The 21,263-nt window shown below is 49.1% G+C and overlaps 1 protein-coding gene across 1 annotated transcript in view; it reads right to left on the bottom strand.

Moving 5' to 3' along the window:
* The window catches only part of LOC308186075 (uncharacterized protein), a 107,082-nt gene that overhangs the window by 82,688 nt on the left and 3,131 nt on the right, over positions 1–21,263 (bottom strand). The window lies entirely within an intron of this gene.

The raw sequence follows: 21,263 nt of genomic DNA, 5'->3' as shown, positions 1-21,263 counted from the left end.
CAGATGGGTTTCCCCCAGAGAATCGGCAGGAGACCTGCCATCCTTCTCAGCCACCAGGATCCTGGGGGCAACTAATAGCAGCCCTGCCAGGGCAAGATCTTCAATGCCCTTTTGGGCATCTTCAGGAGCCTCACAACTCTTGCCTTGTCCCATTGTGATCCTCCTGGGAACTGTGGGGCTGCCCTGCTGGTGCTGGGTAGTCATGGCTGTCCCAGGGACGAGTCACAAAGGGCCCTGCTGTGACTTGTCACCCGGGTCAGAAGGGGGAAGGCGTCTCCAGGGCGGAGGGCGTGAGGCCCGGGCACCTGAGTCCTCTTGGATGCCCCAAGGCCCCTGTGTGCCCTCACAGCCTCTTGGGACCTCCCTGTGGCTCTGTGGTGCGTCCCAGAGTGCCAGTGTGCCTGAAGGACCTCCCTTTGTCTTCATGGGCACACCAGAGCCTTGCCTCTCCCTCTCAGTGGCCAGAGCGGCCATGGAGGTAAGCTGGCAATCCTGGGAGACGTTCTGACAGAAAAGGTCTGCTAAAACACCGGCAGATGCAACTGCCAGGCAGCCTGCAAACTGCTAATCCTTCAGAAGGCCCAGGTGGCCTCTTGGAACTTTAGCTGCGTACCTAAGAAGCAGAAACCTCCCTAGCGACCACTGATAAGGGCAAAAAGGAGGAACTCTAACAGCAGTTTATTGTCTGAAAAGGTGAAAAATACTTTGGGAAAGGGGGAAAGTAGGAATGTCAGCCCCTCTTGGCTCTTTAAGCTGCAAGAAAAGAAAGCAGTTTGGCAAATGTAAGATTTTTCTCTGAGAGAATAGGAAACGTCACTGGTTGTCGCCAGTGAAAGATCACAGAAATTAGCAGCATCTCTTGGCTGATCTAATAGGAGGTGTCCTACACCCTCTTACATCTCTGTGACACAGAAATGACCTGGTCTGGACCAAAAAGGAAGCCTCTCTCTTATAAGAACTTCTCGTGCCACACAAACTCTTTCCGAGGCGACCGGCTCCGGGGCAGACGCGTGCTGCAGCGGAGCGCGGGATCGGGACAGGCAGGGCTACTTTTCGGGCATCGAGCCTACGTGAGGGAGCCGCCAGGCACCGGCAGCCCTCGTGAGGGAGGCTGACGAGGCGTAGGCGGGGCCAGCAGCGTCAGCGACAGCTCCTCCCCCCGGCCGTTCAAAGGCAGCCCTTAGGGAGCGCGAGCGACCAGGAGCGCGGCGAACAGGGCCGGCAAACAGGGAGTGACGCGGCAGTTAGCGAGGCAGTTAGCGAGGCAGTTAGCGAGGCAGTTAGCGCGGGCAGGGCGGGCAGGAAGGGCAGACCGCTCACACCCGCCCATAGGGACAACTCCTCCAACGGCACTCTCCCATCAGCTGGGCTGCGATGGTCTCCACCAGGCACGGTGCTTTCTCTAGGAAGTCAGTGCACACCCAGACCGACTGCCCGTCCAAACATGCGGCAGTTCAGGTCTCCGGATGCGGGGAGTGTCTGAGCCTCTTGCTGCCATCGGCGGGAGGCAGAGAGACTGCTTGCGTGAGGTGCGAGCAGGTGGACGACCTGGTCCGCATGGTGGCGGAACTCAAGGAGGAGGTGCAGAGGTTGAGGGATATCAGGGAGTGCGAGCGGGAGATAGACTGGTGGAGCGACTCCCTGCAGGACCGGAGGGAGGGGGACCAGGGTGAGACGCTCCAAAGGGGGGTGGACCCCCTGCCCTGTCGCCATCGGGCAGAGGGAGGGGACCTGCGAGTTGAGGAGGAATGGAGACAGGTCCCTGCTCGACCTCGCAGGAGATGCCCTCCCCTTCCGGTGCCGCCTTCCCAGGTGCCCTTGAACAATAGGTTTGAGGCCCTGGAGCTGGAGAGACCGGCGGGTGAGGATGAGGTAGGAAGCCTACCCAGGAGGATGCCTGAGGTGAGGAAGTTGACTCCATGCCTCAGGACTGCCTCCACCAAGAAGGAAAGAAGGGTGATTGTTGTGGGCGACTCCCTCCTCAGGGGAACGGAGGGCCCTATTTGTCGGCCTGACCCCACACATAGGGAAGTCTGCTGCCTCCCTGGGGCCAGGGTCAGAGACGTTACCAGGAAGCTTCCCAACCTGGTTCGCCCCTCTGACTATTACCCGCTTTTGATAGTCCAGGCTGGCAGTGACGATGTTGAAAAGAGAAGCCTCAAGGCTATCAAACAGGACTATAGGGGGCTGGGACGATTGGTGGAGGGAGCGGGAGTGCAGGTGGTGTTTTCGTCTATCCCTACGGGGGAAGGGAGAGGCACGGAGAGGACACGGAAAGCTCGCGTGGTTAATAGGTGGCTCAGAGGCAGGTGCCAGCACAGAAATTTTGGGTTTTTTCACCATTGGGAGCTTTACTCGGCACCCGGCCTGATGGCCCCAGACGGGTCCCTATCTCCAAGGGGAAAACGGATCCTAGGCCAGGAGCTGGCGGGGCTCGTAGAGAGTGCTTTAAACTAGGTAAGAAGGGGGACGGGGCTCAAACAAGGCTTGTTGGAGCTGTGCCGGGGGAAACAATGGCCCAGCTGAAGTGCATCTACACTAATGCACGCAGCATGGGTAACAAACAGGAGGAGCTGGAAGCCATCGTGCAGCAGGCAGGCTATGACTTGGTTGCCATCACGGAGACGTGGTGGGACCGCTCCCACGACTGGAGTGCTGCAATGCCTGGCTATCGGCTCTTCAGGAGGGACAGGCAGCACAGAGGGGGTGGTGGCGTGGCTCTCTACATTAGAGAATCTTTTGATGTTGTGGAACTCCAGGCTGGGAATGATAAGGTTGAATCCCTGTGGGTTAGGATCCGCGGGAAGGCCAGCAAGGCTAGCATCCTGGTCGGGGTCTGTTATAGACCGCCGAACCAGGATGAGGAGACGGATGAGGAGTTTTATAGGCAACTGACAGAAGTTGCAAAATCGTCGGCGCTTGTCCTCGTGGGGGACTTCAACTTCCCGGACATATCCTGGAAGCACAACACGGCACAGAGAAAGCAGTCTAGGAGGTTTCTGGAGAGCGTGGGAGATAGCTTCCTGACGCAGCTGGTCAGTGAACCTACCAGGGGTGGTGCCCCGCTAGACCTTCTCTTCACAAACAGAGAAGGACTGGTGGGAGATGTGGTGGTCGGAAACTGTCTTGGGCAGAGTGACCACGAAATGGTAGAGTTCTCTATTCTTGGCGAGGCCAGGAAGGGGACCAGTAAAACTGCTGTCTTGGACTTCCGGAGGGCTGACTTTGAGCTGCTCAGGACGCTGGTTGGCCGAGTCCCTTGGGAGGCGGTTCTGAAGGGCAGAGGAGTCCAGGAAGGCTGGGCGCTCCTCAAGAAGGAAATCGTGATGGCACAGGAGCGGTCCGTCCCCACGTGCCCAAAGACGAGCCGGCGTGGAAGAAGACCGGCCTGGCTCAACAGAGAGTTGCGGCTTGTGCTTAGCAGAAAAAAGAGGGTTTATAATCTTTGGAAAAAAGGGCGGGCCACTGAGGAGGACTACAAGGATGTAGCGAGGCTGTGCAGGGAGAAAATTAGAAAGGCCAAAGCTCATCTGGAGCTCAACCTGGCTACTGCCGTTAAAGACAACAAAAAATCCTTTTACAAATATATCAACGTGAAACGGAGGACTAAGGAGAATCTCCATCCTTTACTGGATGCGAGGGGGAACCTAGTTACTAAGGATGAGGAAAAGGCTGAGGTGCTTAATGCCGCCTTTGCCTCAGTCTTTAGCGGCAATACCGGTTGTTCTCTGGATACCCAGTGCCTTGAGCTGGTGGAAGGGGATGGGGAGCAGGATGTGGCCCTCGCTATCCATGAGGAAATGGTTGGCGACCTGCTACGGAGCTTGGATGTGCGCAAGTCGATGGGGCCGGATGGGATGCACCCGAGGGTACTGAAAGAACTGGCGGAGGAGCTGGCCGAGCCGCTTTCCATCATTTATCGGCAGTCCTGGCTATCGGGGGAGGTCCCAGTTGACTGGCGGCTAGCAAATGTGACGCCCATCTGTAAGAAGGGCCGCAGGGCAGACCCGGGGAACTATAGGCCTGTCAGTTTGACCTCAGTGCCAGGAAAGCTCATGGAGCAGCTTATCTTGAGGGTCATCACGCGGCACTTGCAGGGCAAGCAGGCGATCAGGCCCAGTCAGCATGGGTTTATGAAAGGCAGGTCCTGCTTGACGAACCTGATCTCCTTCTATGACCAAGTGACGCGCTTGGTGGATGAGGGAAAGGCTGTGGATGTGGTCTACCTTGACCTCAGTAAGGCTTTTGACACCGTTCCCCACAACATTCTCCTCAAGAAACTGGCTGCTCGGGGCTTGGACTGGCGTACGCTTCGCTGGGTTAGAAACTGGCTGGATAGCCGGGCCCAGAGAGTTGTGGTGAATGGAGTCAAATCTGGTTGGAGGCCGGTCACTAGTGGTGTCCCCCAGGCCTCGGTACTGGGGCCGGTCCTCTTTAATATCTTTATCGATGATCTGGATGAGGGCGTCCAGTGCACCCTCAGTAAGTTTGCAGATGACACCAAGCTAAGTGCGTGTGTCGATCTGCTCGAGGGCAGGAAGGCTCTGCAGGAGGATCTGGATAGGCTGGAGCGATGGGCTGAGGTCAACTGTATGAAGTTCAACAAGGCCAAGTGCCGGGTCCTGCACCTGGGGCGCAACAACCCCAAGCAGAGCTACAGGCTGGGAGATGAGTGGCTGGAAAGCTGCCTGGCCGAGAAGGACCTGGGAGTATTGGTTGATAGTCGGCTGAATATGAGCCAGCAGTGTGCCCAGGTGGCCAAGAAGGCCAACAGCATCCTGGCCTGTATAAGAAGCAGTATGGCCAGCAGGTCTAGGGAAGTGATTGTGCCCCTGTACTCGGCTCTGGTGAGGCCGCACCTTGAGTACTGTGTTCAGTTTTGGGCCCCTCGCTACAGGAAGGACATGGAGGTGCTCGAGCGAGTCCAGAGAAGGGCGACCAAGCTGGTGAGGGGTCTGGAGAACAAGTCTTACGAGGAGCGGCTGAGGGAGCTGGGGTTGTTCAGCCTGGAGAAGAGGAGGCTCAGGGGCGACCTTATCGCTCTCTACAGTTACCTTAAAGGAGGCTGTAAAGAGGTGGGGGTTGGTCTGTTCTCCCACGTGCCTGGTGACAGGACGAGGGGGAATGGGCAAAAGTTGCGACAGGGGAGTTTTAGGTTGGATGTTAGGAAGTACTTCTTTACCGAAAGGGTTATTAAGCATTGGAACGGGCTGCCCAGGGAGGTGGTTGAGTCACCATCCCTGGAGGTCTTTAAAAGACGTTTAGATGTAGAGCTTAGCGATATGGTTTAGTGGAGTACTTAGTGTTAGGTCGGAGGTTGGACTCGATGATCTTGAGGTCTCTTCCAACCTAGAAATCTGTGATACTGTGATACTGTGAAACCTTCCCTTTTCCTCCAGGACTTCCTAAACAAACTGGACCTTCGCTAGGGACACCTGGCTGACTCTGAACTCCCTAAGGCAGGTCATCTTCAAAATGAGACTTGTTATTTTAAGAGGGCCACACCTGGGCCCTCTTTGGGGGGGATGCAGGGGGGGGTTGTGCCTTATGAAGTCCATTTTCTTCATTGACCCTTTTCTGCGGTTGTTTTTCTCAATTAGGCTGTTTTTGAGGTCGGTTTGAGGGATCAGTTTGATCACACCTGATACCGGTAACATTTGGAATACGTGTATATACATGCACGTATAGGGAACCAATCGTAAGTACATTCGCTTCTTTACTAAGGATAGGTTTGTAGTAACCTTTAATATTGATCGCAGAGTATTTTCTCGGGTATTACTACTGATTGCTGCTACCGTTGATTGCTGCTTCTATTGATAATAGAGATGTATATGTGTGCTTCCCTGTTAATAATTCGTAAGAGGTTGAAGTATACCTGCTTTCTTAATCATTGGTATGCTCGTGATTTGTAGTAACTTGTAATGAAGTAAGGAAGCTCAGGAAAGAAAGCTCCCGTGTGCTTGTGTCCTACAGAATCCTGAAAACTCACCGCTGCAGTCTCTGCACACTCGCAGGCCAGGTAACCCTTTAGGCTGTGACGCTTGGCAAAGGTTGCTGTCTAAGATTTACTCAAGCTTAACAGAAATCGTATGTGTATCACTTCATTGTGAGTATGAAAAGCTTTATCAGGAGAAGAGTAAATTCAGTTTGATTTTGAGCAGCATGAGCTCTTCTTAATTCAGTTTGTCTAATGTAAAATCGGTTTAAGAAAAAAGGAAGTAGGTGAAAGCCTAAATGACAGCCAAGCCTCAAGCCAGAGCAGGACATTTAGAGACTTGATTTGCTATTGTTTCTTAGACACTTCTCTAATTTTAGAATGTAAGGAAATTCCGGGCAAGACATTGTGTTGACCTGCTAGAGTCTGCAAGTCAGAAAACGACAAAGGGAATGGAACATCTTTAGTCCAAACTTCTAGTGCTTCTGGCTACAGATTTTAAACAGTCTCGAATTAGATGTGCAGACCTAAAAAAAAAAATTTGGAATTTACTAAATAAAATCATGCTGTACGTTGCACTGCAAGATACATGGGAAATATTTATCGACACAGTAGGGATTGTAAGGAATGGTCCAGCAATTCGTGTCACTAAGGGATTTGAAGAGTTAACATTGAGGCCCGAGTCTAGGTGATAAGAGAACAAAGGGAGTTTTTAGAGAAAACTGCTGACTACTGCACGAGATGTTGCGAGAGTTTCTGAAATCCAGCCCAGAGGCTGCCAAATAAGGAGGAAGGGGGAGCTGAAGGACGACTGAAGAACAAAAGGGAGGAAGACCACCAGCCTTCAGCCCGAGCGACCCCCGAGAGACCACCAGAGACTGATACGCAGGCGCCCCTGGGAGGGTTTTGGATTCCAGAAAGCAATTACAATAACCCTGCCTCTTCTAGAAGCAGTAATGAATATGTATTAGCCTGGGAGCATCAAAACCAGCCGCCTTACGTAACAGGTGCGCGTCCTGGTGGAGCAGAGACTCCCGGCGCACCCAGCGCTTTTTGCTTGCCTCTATTCGTTTAATAAATGGTAAACTTTGATTGCAATCCTATTTGGGACTCAGTCATTTATAACAGTATTTAAAAATAGTCATCTGTGGAGGCAACTGCTAGCTGTGAACAACGACTTCTCTTCCGCCTACAGTTAAGTTACTTTCTTAGCTAGGCCATCAAAAAAAAGCACTTGTTAAAAAAAGACACACTTCTTTGGCACAGCAGTTGTATCCATGCAGTTTATCGCAGTCTAACAAAACACACTGCTTAACAGGCATCTTACTAGCATAGCTATGTTACTGAAAATAATCATGAGAAGCTGCCAGGGGCTGGCACTGATCTGCAGGGCAGGCAGAGCGCTGCTGTCACTATGCCAGCATTGGCGTCAAGACCCGGGGGGGGGGGGCACGGGCCAGGCTGCTCTGTGAGCACAGAGGCCGGTCCCACCCTCCCCTTTGCACAGAAAGCCCACTGCTGTTCTGACCGCTGGGCTGGTGCCCGGGCAGCTCAGCCTTCCCACCCCTCCTCAGGGGCTGCCTTTGTATGACAGAGGGGGGCACTCCTGGCTGCAGCAAAGCCCCCTCGTGAGGGCTGCTGGCTTCTGGTGGCTCCCTCAGCTGCTTTGAGGGCTGCACGCTGTGATCTCCACTCCACTGCAGAATACATCTGCCCCGGAGCCCATCGCCTCGGGCGAGTGACTGCTGAATGGCAGTTAACAGTGCTGCCAACAGAAGGCGTTTCATAGTCCACAGATTCCTTTAGCTGCCATTTCACAGACCCACTTACAAAGGGAGCCCGAGCTTTCTCTCTCCCCAAAACATAACCCTAACCATACCAGAAACCCTGACCTTAACATTAAACCTAATCCTAGTCAACACCCGGGTATTATTCCAACCCCACCTAAGGCTTACATGAAAAATTGCTCACAAGGGAAGTCTTTTAGTAGACCTCAACTTCATTTTCAGCCCTTTCACAGCCCCATGCATAAGGGTAGTCTGTGCTTTAGCTTTCTCCAAACTCACAAGAGTGGTATGAGCTTTATTTTTCTCCAAACCCTACCCCTGCCTCTAAGTCTAACCCTGGAGAGCAGCCAGTTCCAACACCCACCCCACCCTAGGCCTCCCATGAAACAGCGCTCACATGGGAAAACTTCTGTTAGCTCTCAACTGTCTTTAGAAGCCCTTTCAAAACCCCACTAATAAAGGGAGTCTGCACTTTCTCTCTCTCCAAACCTAACTCTTACCCTAACCCTAACCATGACCCTACGTCCAACACCCACCCCATCTATGGCTCCCAGGAAACAGTGTTCACAATGGAAATCTTTTGGAAGCCCTCAGCCTCCTTTGTCAAACCTTTCACATCCCCATTCCACAAGGCAGTCAGCACTTTCTCCAAACGTGTAAGAAACTAAGTTGTGTTTTTGCGGTAGAGAACTAATTTTCTGTATTCCGAGGTAGCGTGTAGTCATAATAAGGAGAAATGCTAAGTAGATAAGTGGACAGTAGAAGGCCTCACTGTTCCAAAATAAGGCAGAAGCTTGAGAAAAACAGGATGAGCGGTGTGAGAACAGTAAAACAAAGATCACAAGTTCTCAAAACATAAGAAAGGAGAAATTAAAGGGTTGAAAAAAAGAAAACTTGTACATATATGGTATAGAGGAGCGTGGAGTAGCTTGTGAACCTGTAGTACTCAGCCAATGAGGAAACAGGGGAGGTGATCAGGCGTCGGGTAATTGGGAATAAAAGGTTATGATTTGTTTACTAAACTGTGCTCCTAATTGACAGGATGCCCGCCATTGCAATCACAAATAAAATAGCTTCGCAGAAGATCCTGTCTGAAGAAAATTATTTGAGATGTTTCTCACAATCTGGGGGCTCGTCTGGGATCTTGTCGCCTGCCAAAGCTTTCTTGCCACCACAGAGAGGAAGGGGCACCCTGCTGACTTCAGCGGTCCCGTCGGGGGTGGTGGGTTGTCTCGGTACGGCCGGCAAAGGACCGAGACCGTTAATCTGAAGACAGGCTCTGCGAAGCTCTGGGGAGAAGGGAGGCCAGCACTGACATACACAGACACAGCCCAGACATAGTCCAGCCCAGATCGGGAACAGGCACAGGCATTACTGCTGATAACCCGGACCGGGAAGCCGTGCACGGACCGCGGTAAGGGCAACTTTACCGTGCCTTGCCTCGAGCTGGGCTCGGGGAGACTCTTGTGTGGAGTGTGAATGAGACGCACTTTTAGTGCGAGGCGAGTGTGGAGTCCCGATCCGCGAGGTTCTGTAGTCCCGCGAGGGGACGAACGAGGTCCCCTCGGCTGGAGAGGGATGAAGCGAAAGAGAGAAGAGCGAAAGAGAGTCTCGGGGGTTTGGGCCCTTAGGTGTATGGTACCCCGAGCACAGTGAAGTGAGGTGCTCGGCAGTACACCCCACCTCTGTCCTAATCCTAGGTGAAGGCGTGTGGTACCCTGTGGGTGGTAAAGGCCACAGCAGCACGTCAGGAAGAGCTGGCGATTAAGGGTTCCAAGAGTCAGCAGGGTGGGGTTGGAGACCCCGGGACTGTGCCTAAAGATAGCCCTTTGGAGAGAATGGTAAGGATTTGGAAAAACAACCCAAAAACTAGGGAAAAAGATTTTTAAAAATATAATTAAAAAATGGTTAAATATTGTGCAATTGTCTGGCCTAAAAAGCTAATAAAAGGAGCTTCGGTATTTTGGCCAAAATACGGGTCTGATGAAAATTCAGGCTTGAAATTTATATGCAAACAATAAGGTTCCTTTTCCAGAGGAGGAATCAAGTTATGCTCCCTATCATCCTAATATTGCACCGGAGGCAGCGGCAGCTGCTCCAGGAGGGGAGACAGGGACTGCAATTGACGCTGTCCCTGGAGAAGTCGCGCCAGGGAGCGAGGAGCGGCAGGAGCGGAGCCGGGAGGGGGGTCCCGGTGGGGCCTCGGGGCCGTGCAGGGCCGACCCGGGGCCGGTGCCACTCCCCCCTTACCAGCAGACAGGTTAGGAGTTTTCAGAAGGAAATGAAGCCTTTAAGTGAGGGCCTAGCAGAACAGTCAAATCCGCTTCTAAGGCCTAATTTGTATTCCTGAGAGGGAAATGTCAATCTTGAGTACGTTATTCACTGGAGAGGAATGTTTAGGAGGGAAATGATTTGCCAGGCAGCTATGCAAGAATAGGAAAGAAGTAACACCCCCCCAGACCACGAGTAATTCCGATAGAGCAGAAATATCCGCTTATCCAACTGAAACAGTAACAACCCACAACATAGAAATCATATGAGAGACTCGGGGTCAGAATTAGAAAGTACTCGGGGATGAACCCTGAGGACCCAGTGGCCCAAGGGTTGATACCTGTCCCCTGCTGCTGGTTCTGCGGAGTCCTGCTTTTAGGCACAAAGACCTAGGACCAGCCCTTCAGAAACCCACGCTGGCTGCTTCTGATCCCTCCATTGTCCCGCATGTCAGCTGCAGCGCCTTCCCTGGCCCTGGCTCAGTGCTCATCGCAGCAATGGCTGACATCGCAGGAGAAGCCAGCCCACTCTCTTTGGGCACTCCCTCAATGCATGACTTTTCTCCCTTTGGACCCTCCAGCTCTCTCCCTACTCCCGGTGCAAGGACGGAGTAAGAGAACAGCTGTGTGGTGCTCAGCTGCCTGCTGGGGTTCTAACACGCTGTGGCCAGGGAAGCAAAAGCTTTCCTTCTCCTTTCTTCTTGGTGTGTTCTCCCGGGGGGTGACAGCTCAGCCTCCGGATCCTTACCGAGGAGGAAGCCGGGGGAGAGAGCGAGCAAGATGCGCCTGAACCATGAAATCGTCCCGGCAGCACCCAGAGCAGGAGCTGCGGTGAGTGTCCTGCTGCCTGGCCCCTTTCTTAACCTGTCCCGTGGAACGGTGGAGAACAGGATGGCGGGGGGTGGGGGGGGACCGCTGCTCGGGGAGGGCTGGGCGTCAGTCAGCAGGTGGTGAGCAATAGCATCACACATCGCTTGCTTTGCAACGTTCCCTCCTCATCGTTGTTATGATTTCCCTGCCTTCTTTGTCCTATTAAACCGTCTTTATCTGACCCCACGAGCTTTGACTACTTTTTCTTCCCGAGTCTCCCACGGTGGGGAGAAAAGCACCACTCAGCCATTCGCTCTGGCTGCCTGCCGGGTTAAGCTGGAACGAGAACACGGATGGGAAAGAGTAGAACGCGCGCCTCCTCGTTTGGCTTTCAAAAGGAAACGGACTAACAAGTTACTCTAGCGAACGGTTTGGGGTTGATTGGGCAAGTTCTCCTGGCTTCGGGAACTTGTCAGGAACCGGTCTTCTCTTTCTAATGTTATTTTTCGTAATACCCACCGCAAACCGTTGCCGAATTTGAAAAAGTTACAGGGAGGTTGCCTGTGACGTCTTCGCGTCTCTCTGGAAAGGGGGATGCGTTGCGCAGAGGTGCGACTCTTTTTCTGTAATCTCTTGTCAAAACTTTCCGGGTAACCGGATCCTTCAGGCTGTTGGGTACGGACGACCTGCGGGGTTGTCTGCCATTCCCACAATAGGGATAGCTGCAGAGAGGGTACCGAGCAGCGACCCGAGAGGACCAAAATCAGCAGGGGAAGGTGGGATCGGGGAGGTGGGGGGATGTTAGGAATGTTAGGAGGAGCAGCCGACAGGAGCGACTTTTCCCTTTCCTGCGGAGGCAGATGATGGTGGAAAACCTGCCCCGAGGAAACGCTTGCCATTTCCCACTCAGGCTGTAAAGCCGCGCGTGCCTCTTCCTGAGAATGGCTGCACACGCGTGGCGTCGCAGGCCGTGAGCTGCTTGGGCAGGGATCTCTCCGTGCGGGGCAGCAAGTCCCCAGGAAAGCCATCGTCTGGCGGAAGAAAGCCCGGGGGGAACTTCTCAGAGGTAAGAAGCCTTCAAATGTACGGGGACCCCTAACTCGTGCGCCGAGCGTGTGGGACAAACGTCCGTGGCACGAAGATCGAGGACGACTTGTCAGAAGTAAGCAGCTTTCCCCTTGTTCCCCCGTCCTCAGGAGCCCTCCTTACGCTCTTTGCGCACGCTTGAGGCCCACAACATTCATTTTCTCCTCTACTTAGCATTCCTAGTCCCTGCCGTGGGGAATAATTGCCTCAGGTGACCTGAAAATTAAACTGATATTCCCATTTTAAAGAAAAGGTACGGTGCTGAAGAAGCTTCCAGGGTGGAGCGTAGCTGCTCTGCATAAAAGATCCCGAGGCCTCCAGCCTTAGATGTTGATCACACTGGGGGAACCTGGCGTGCTGACTCTAAGAGGAACAGCAGTACGGAGTGTAGAGTGGAGCAGAGGCGCCGTGGCTAAGCTCTGTGATGAGACGGTGTTATAAATGACTGAGTCCCAAAGAGGATTACAGTCAAAGTTTACAATTTATTAAACGAATAGAGGCAAGCAAACAGCGCTGGGTGCACCAGGAGTCTCTGCTCCACCAGGACGCACACCCGTTATGTAAGGCGGCTAATTTTTATACTCCTAGGCTAATACATATTCATTACTACTTCTAGAAGAGGCAGGGTTATTATAATTGGTTTCCCAAATCCGGAGTCCTCCCAGGTGCGCCTGCTTATCAGTCTCTGTTAGTCCATCGGGGGCCACTCGGATGGGGAGGCTCATATTCTTCCTCCTTATCTAGTGGTCTCTTGGCCAGATGTCAGAAGTTACTGCACGTCCGTGCAGAGTCAGCGGTTTTTCTCTGAAGAAATCCCTTTGTTCTCTTCTCACCTAAACCCAGGCCTCAGTGTTAACCCTTCAAATCCCTTAGTGGCATGAATTGCTGGACCATTCCTTACAATTCCTCCCCTTCTTTTTAATATCATCAATTTGTGTCTCTTCTTCAACCTTTGTTAGTAACAATTGGATTTCATCAGTCAGTTCTCGGGGTGTCCGTTTCTTAAGCATCATTATCGACACATCACCTTTTCTCTCCCGAAGTCATCACAAATTGGGTGCTATTTATTATTTGCAGTACCAACAACGTAAAGCAAGGTATCAGACAAAGTATAAACAATAATGTCATTACACCACATAAAAATAAAAATAGCATCCTTTTAACCCATGGTCCACCAGGCAACCACGAAAAGAAATCCCAATCCATACCCTTCCAGATTTGTACTGGGACGTGGGCTAACTTCCTAATTTCCTTTGTTATCTGCTTAACCACTTTTCCATTATCATTAATTTGTAAACAACAACTAGAATCGTTCAGTTTTCCACACACTCCCCCTTCTTCTGCTAGTAAATAGTCTAAGACCATTCTATGTTCAAAGATAGCATTTCTCACCTGAGTGGATTGATCAGCCGGAAGATCCAAGGCCATCGCTGTTTGATTGGTTACAACTTCGAGGATAGCTTGCAACCTAATTATTCGGTTCAAATTATAAATAGGTTCTCGGGCGCCTGATACCAACTCATTCGGGTTCCAGGTAGCTGGCCCATAATGCTGTATGATTCTTTCAGGAGGCCATTCATCCTTTCCCCAGTTTTGGGCACTACCCCCAGCTAAGGAAGTATCAATAGATCGTTTTACTCTGTTCAGGTCATCATATCATCTTATTCCTGAATGATTTCCTTGTGTTTGTGACAATAAAAAGAACAAGGGTCTTATGTACCCCACGTAGCATATTCCCGACCAGTTTCCGGGTAGCCTCTTGTAAGCATGTTTGCCACACACTCAGTAATGTCCCTTTAGGGCCCACGTCCCGTTTGGAAAAGGACCATCCCATCCCTCTTTACCCTTTGGGGCGTGATAATACAGAGTGTCCTTGTTACCGAGTGCTCCTGTTACAATGTCTGCCCCATTTGTACTCGTATATGCGCACTTCCAAGCTCCCACGTTGGGTTTCCACTTACAGTCACAATTCAGTTCTCTTTGGCAGCCTGTCATATTATAAGCTGACCAGAAATGTTTAAAGAACACTTGCCTCCCATTCTCATCCTGCCATTTCCAACGATAGACACGCACCACATGCTATTCCTTAGTGGTGTTATCACGCTGACAGCTCAAGATTTGACTATCGAATTGTCCCACCGCTTGTGCTCTTGCCACAGTTTCACATCCGGATCCAAAAAATTCTCAATATGAGCATTTCAGCCAAGTCCCGTTTCTCAGCTGAACATGTGTGGCGTTCCATTTCCCACTACGTGCTGTACAGCTTACAGGGCTACATCCAGGATCGGCACAATCATATCCGGGGGACAGAGTCCAAGTGCAAATGCTTTTTCCCACCGCCACTGTTCCTGTTCTGTTCAAGCAGTATACACCCCGAGCTGACGAGTGCAACTGCCATGGGCCTCCTTCCTCTTTCCAAAATTGCGTCCCATTATGAACTTCGCTCAAATTACTGACCCACCATTTGGGTTCGACCGGACCTGCTACCCAGGGCCAACTTTCAGTTCCCCCCCGGTCTTCCACAAATCCAGCAGTTACTAAGGTTAAAGGCCTTGGCCACTTCCTCCCCCAAAGTGAAAAAGTTATTCCTCCATTCCTGCCCATGGTCCAATTGCCCCTGTAAAAACAATACCAGGAAGTATAGCATTTCTTATCCTTTTTCGCCGTCCAATCTTGAGAGTGTGGGAAGCGCCTTCAATCATGGGGTTGGGCCCGCTTTCAGAGCTTGTGTTACCATTCAGCCCTTCGGGGTGATCCAGCTCCTGGAAAAACTAATCACAATTTTATTATGGGTTTAAAGGTTCTCATGTTATTTTTCTCAGGACAAACTGATCTTAGCGCGGGAGAAGTCCGGTCGAGGCACTCTCACTAGGCGGTCAATACCCATAGGGGTTGCCTCCCTCGGTAGACCATACACGCCGCAGTGGAGGGTCCTACCCCAGTCTTGCCTTCTCCCTTTCCTCCCTTCAGACTTGTCCTCTTTATCCAGTGCCCTTAATTCATGCAGAACCTCATTGCTGGGATATCAGTTCCTCTTTAGTCTCAGTTTCAGTTCCCCAGGAGTGGACTCAACCCTCCAGGCTTCAGTAGTTATTGGTCCTTTTATTCTGGATGCGTGGGTCCAACCCCTTTCTGCTGTTCTCACAGCTGTTTCAGTAGTAAGTAAAACAAGGTACGGTCCCTCCCATCAGGGGTTCAATGATTCTTCTCTCCAGGTTTTTATTAAGACCTTGTCTCCTGGTTGTATTTTATGAATAGCAAATCCTAAAGGTGGTGTTTGAGCCATCATCCCAATTTCTCTTAGCTCCTGTAATCTCCTTCCAATGGTAATTATGTATTTCTGGATACTATGATCCTCAACTACATTGTTCCCTAGGGGCATCCCTTGAGAATAAGGCATACCATATAACATTTCATATGATGATAATCCAGTCTCACTGTGTGGTTTAGTTCTTATGTTTAAAAGTGCCAATGGTAAGCATTTCGTCCAGGGCAGCTGTGTCTCGATCATTAACTTAGCCAATTGTTGTTTTATTGTTTGTTTCATCCTTTCTACTTTCCCTGAGCTTTGTGGGTGCCACGGAGTATGGTATTCCCACTGAATACCTTTCAAGGGGTACATCCTTCAAATCTTTGTGGCTGGCGTGAGTATGTTTGATTATTTCCACACAATTGTGTTCCAACGGTCCTTCTGCTGGAACAGTTCCTAGAAATACTGCTGGATATAACAGGTTAGTCGTTTTCAAGGTTATGTCATCTTGTTCAGTTAGTATTGCCTGATATTTCATCATCTGGCTGGGTGATAACCAGTGGCCCCCCCCTTTTGTTCTAAAACGGTTGTTACCATATGTGGTCCAAAAACTTCAATATGTTTTCCCATTCGAAGGCAAATAATTTCCTACTATCTTTATCAAGAGGTATGCAAAAGAAGGCATCCTTTAAATCTATCACGGTAAACCATTTATATTTCTCTCTCACAGATGTTAACAATGTGTAAGGATTAGCTACTACCGGGTGAATATCCTTTGTTATTTCATTTATTGCTCTAAGATCTTGTACCAATCAATCTATACTCGCCATTCGGCTTCTTTACTGGAAAAATTGGAGTATTGTATTCCAATTTACATTCTTCCAGAATCTGATGTTTGAGAAATCTGTCAATAATTTTCACTGTCCCCTGCCTAGCTTCTATCTTAAGTGGATATTGTTTGATTCGAACAGGTTTGGCTCCTTCCTTTAATTCCACCTTTACCGGTTGTGCCAGTTTCGACTTCCCTGGTACATCTGTTTCCCTTACTGTTGGTATAACTGCGTTTTCTACTTCTCTTGGAATATTAACAAAGGGTTTATCTTCAATCATTAGGATTTGTCCTACTTTGGACTCAGGTACCTTCATTATTAATTCTCCATCCTCAAAGGTTATTTTTGCATCTAATTTGGCTAATAGATCCCGTCCCAAGAGTGGAATCGGGCATTCTGGTACATACAAAAATTCATGGGTTAGTTCCTTACCCCCAAAACGCAAGTCAAGGGGTTGTAAGAATGGCCGTTCCTCCTCCTTCCCTGTGGCTCCAATTATTGTAGTTGTCTTAGTTCCTAATCGTCCTTTTAAACTATTTAACACTGAATATGTTGCTCCTATTACATTTACTGACTAATTAACACAGAGAAAGAAGCTCCCATAACCAACAAAAAATTCAAGCCTCTGTCTTCGTTTCCTAGCTTTATTTCAACTAGTGGACCTGCTAGGGTAGATGCCCCATGTCCGCGTCATTCCTGACTGTTGTAAGTTTGTCCTGCAGCCTAAGACAATTTCTTTCTGATATCAGGGGCCAATTGCCCTGGAAAGAGGCTAGCCAGTTGCCTCTGTGTTTTTTTTTTAAGCCAGGTCCGTTTTTTTTTCTCATTGCATTTCAAAGTTGGTCCAAAAATTCCATAAATTCCATAGGGGTTTCTTTTGGACCTTGCTGGAACAGATTCTCAATTCCCAATAGCCACTTTAACCAGATTTTGGTATTTACATAATTTCCGGGGTGATCAGGGTCTCAGTGAGGGGGTCGGTCAGGGGAATGCAATCGTTGACAGTTCCCTGTGCGGTCCCATTGGCAATCTGAACTCACACATGAACTCAGGTTGTTTTAAGAGTTAGCTGCTTTTCTGTTTCCATGACAACTCTCTCGGACCCATCACGGTCCCTCTGCCCCAGAGGGCTCACACCTGTGATTTAGAGATCTCAGCCTCGGGGCGGGGGGGGGGGGGGGGGGTTGAGGCGGAACTATTAACATTCCTACATCCTCTTTCCCTGCTCATTCAGCTTCAAACAGCTCTGTTAAATACTACATGCCACACAACCTTTAACACCTTCAACAACCCTTTTAACACTTCCTTTATCTTCCTCCAGCCTGTACTTTTCTAATGCCAACACCAAAGGCTCAGTCAGGGGCCAACTTAATTCCATACCTTTTTCCTCCAAGATGCTGAAACAACATATCAGTATACAACATTTCATCCTATTTTCCTTCTCTCCTCAAAAACAACATTAATTGCAAGACACTGTTATAGTCGATTGATCCATAAAGTGGCCATTTAGTTTATATAGTGGCCACCATTGATTGCAATACTCAGTGGAAGTCCTCTTGCTTTCTGTGCCCCCATTTCTAACAATATCCTTCCAATGTGCCAATATGCACCCAAGGAGGCTTTTTTTTTTTAGGACGTCTTTGTTTTGGATTTTACCCATTTTCTTGATTTCCCATTCCCTTTTATTTATTTATATTAGTTACTGTCCCTTGTTTCAATTTCCACGCAAACCTTTTTATTGCAGGTTTTTACTATCTTTTCCTAATCTTATTCCCAAATGTCCCAATTCTCTGGGATTAAACTCTTCTTTCTGTGAGAAACACTCTGTAGCCAATAACTTAGGCTCAGGCGAGGATCTCAGTGAAGTAGTAATTTATTCGCGATTGCAATGGCGGGCGCCCCACAAGCAGGAGAGCGCACCTACTAGTTCCAAAAACACAGTTTATATACTTTTTGATGACAGGACCCACCCCTGTTTCCCCACTGGAGTGGGTAATCCAGGTTCACAATCTATCTGATGCTTCACAGACAATGCCTGGCCTTCAGTTGCCGGCCTGTTTTTGAGATGGTAATGTTTTCTCCCCTTATCTGGCTTGACTTAACATAGTGATTTTCACCTGATTGCTCTAAGGAGTCTGGTTGTCTGCATTTTAGGAGGTCACCTGCTGAGCTTTCTTATCACAGTAAGCATATCTCAATACCACATTCCTTCCTTCTATACAATGTAACACCGCAAAAACAACATTTCTATTCCCACAATTCCCCCCTTTTCTCTTTTTATAATTTGTTGATTTTTGCAAAATTTTTCTCTAAGATGTAATTTGGTAGATGTCTTCCTCTTCTTCACTTTCTTTGCTTTCCATTTCCTCTAATATCATCATCTTATCTGAGTAGGGTGGTGGATCCATGGTCATTTGTTTCAAAAGTGCAGTTTCAGTAAACCGCTGGACAAGTCCCCTTACACAGGGGATAATGCAACAACCAATGGCTGTCAAAACTCCTGCTACTACAATCAAGGATGTAAATATGGACACTACCATCCCTTTCCATTTACCAAACCAAGATTCCAACCATCCTGTTGTTAGCGTAGCAACCACATAACCACCAAGTGATTATATGAAGGTGCTTTATTCAGCGCTGGAAGCCGGGGCAGGTGCCCAAATCTGGCTTCAAGTCCCGTTACTTCCCAGCCGTTATTTATACATACAATATTGCGTCAGGTATACATATTCATTACAGGTTGCAACATCAGCCTCGCTTTTCATTCTAATTAGCTCCCCTCCCCTTTGCACATGCGTGGCGCACTCTGGTGGTCGTCCAGGTGGTCGTCCAGATGAAGTAAGGAGTCTTCCTCTCCGCTAAACTCTTTCACCTTTCTCACTCGACGCATGCTCCCTCCGCTCCTTGGTTCTGCTTCAACTCATTTCATCATCTCCAGGCCCTTATCCAAGGTCAGGTTGTACCTGTTCCCTCCCAGGGTTCCCCTTCAACGATTCCTTTAAATGTTCAGTGTACTCCCTAGGTTTCCAGTATACATAGATTACTTGATAATGTAAGTACATTTAATAATATTTAATTATACCGTATGCTCTGTCACCTGAGAAACATTAATAGAACATCCATTCGATTCTTCCCAACACTATCATTTCCCCCCTTTGAAAATACTTCACTCATACCAAGAGCAAGTATTTTCATTACTATTAAAACATAATTATATACATCCTGTTTACCGGTAACATGCATATTCGGGTTCAGTTCAGGAGACTCATAAGGTTTTCCATACATGATTTCATAGGGACTTACTGACATCCCACTTCTTGGCTTTATTCTAATTCTTAGCAAAGCTATCGGTAAGGCCTGTGGCCACTGTATCTTAGCCTCCTGACAGATTTTGCTTAATTGTCCTTTTAAAGTTTGGTTCATCCTCTCTACTTGACCACTAGATTGAGGCCTCCATGGGGTATGTAAGTTCCAGGTAATTCCTAGTAACCTACTAACCTCCTTAACCACATTGGCAATGAAATGTGGTCCCCTGTCTGAAGAAATACCCAATGGTACACCAAATCTAGGGACTATTTCCCGTAGTAACCATTTTACCGTTTCTTTAGCTTGGTTGGTTCGACAGGGAAGGGCCTCTGGCCATCCTGAAAAAGTATCAACCCCTACCAATAGGTATTTATAACCTCTTGCTTTAGGCAATTCCACGAAATCTATTTGCCAGTAATCTCCAGGCTCTATTCCAGCTCTAGTTCTCCCCATCTCAGCATGTTTCCTTGCTACCGGGTTATTCTTTAAGCAAAGCTCACATTTTGACATTACTGACTTTGCCATTGTTAACATGTGTACCGAGATGACACCTCGTTTCAAATAGGTCACCATTGCTTCTGCACCCCAGTGACATTCATTATGTTTTATTTGTAAGATTTCTCGCATTACTATAGGAGGCACTATAAGTTGTCCTGTCGCAGTCACATACCAGCCGTCAGGATTCTTCTGGGCCTTCATCAAATTTGCAAGTCTCTCATCTTCTGCTGAATACTTTGGGTCTTTAGGTAATTTAAAACAAGAGAGGCCTACCTTCGATGGAATTAGAGCCATTACTTTCCGTACTTCACGCGCGACCTTCCGGGCCGTCAAATCTGCCAATCTGTTACCTTCTGCAATCTCTGACATCCCTCCTTGATGAGCTTTACAATGCATTATGGCCACCTGTTGGGGTTTCTGTACAGCTGTTATTAATTTCAATATTTCTTCCTGATATTTTATATTAGTCCCTTATGAGGATAGCATTCCCCTTTCTTTCCATAATGCCCCATGTACGTGGACTACCCCGAATGCATATTTTGAATCTGTCCAAATATTCACATTCTTACCCTCGCTTAGTTCCAGGGCCCGCGTCAGGGCAACTATTTCTGCTCGTTGGGCTGAAGTCCCCGGAGGTAGGGAATTTGCCTCAATCACTACCTTTGATGTAGTTACCGTGTATCCTGCATAACGAGTCCCATTTTCCACAAAGCTGCTTTCATCCGTGAAAAGTTCCCAATCCGGTCTCCCCAGAGGCTGATCCTTTAAGTCTGTTCTGCTGGCATAGGTATATTCGATGATCTCCACGCAATCATGACTGAGGTCTCCTTCCTCCGTAGTTGTTCCTAGAAACACTGCTGGGTTCAATAGGTTAGTAGTTCTTAAGATTCATTCGGCTGGGCGATAGCCAATGGCCCCCCTTTTGCCTGTATTAAAAGGACTGTGGCTGCCACGGCCCTTAAACACGAGGGCCATCCGGCGCTTACCGCATCCAATTGTTTAGAAAAAATACCCCACAGGTCTTTTCCAGCTCCCAAGTCGCTGGGTCAGTACTCCTAATGCCAATCGTTGTCTCTCATGCACAAACAGCTGAAAGTCCTTTGATAAGTCCGGCAAGCCCAAGGCAGGCGCCTTTATCAGGGCTTCTTTTAATTTCTTAAAGGCCTCTTGTTGTGGCTTTCCCCAGGTAAATGTACAGGCCTTTTGGGTTTCATAGAGGGGCTTTGCTATGAGTCCATAGTCTATTACCCACAGTCTACACCACCCGGCCATACCTAGGAAAGCCCGTAGTTCGTGCAGATTTCGCGGCTCGGGGATTTCACAAATAGCTTGTATTCGGTTAACTCCCAATTTTCTTTGTCCTTGAGAAATTTCACATCCCAAATAAATTACTGTTGTGCACGCGATTTGTGCCTTTTGTTTAGAAACCTTGTACCCATTTAGTCCCAATTGATTCAAAATATCAACAGTTACCTGAATACATTCTGACTC

This window comes from Anser brachyrhynchus, assembly GCF_964034855.1.
Source record: "Anser brachyrhynchus genome assembly, chromosome: Z".
Classification (NCBI taxonomy): Eukaryota; Metazoa; Chordata; class Aves; order Anseriformes; family Anatidae; genus Anser; species Anser brachyrhynchus.
The sequence above is the reverse complement of the archived record's forward strand: the minus strand, read 5'-3'. Positions and strand labels throughout refer to the sequence as shown.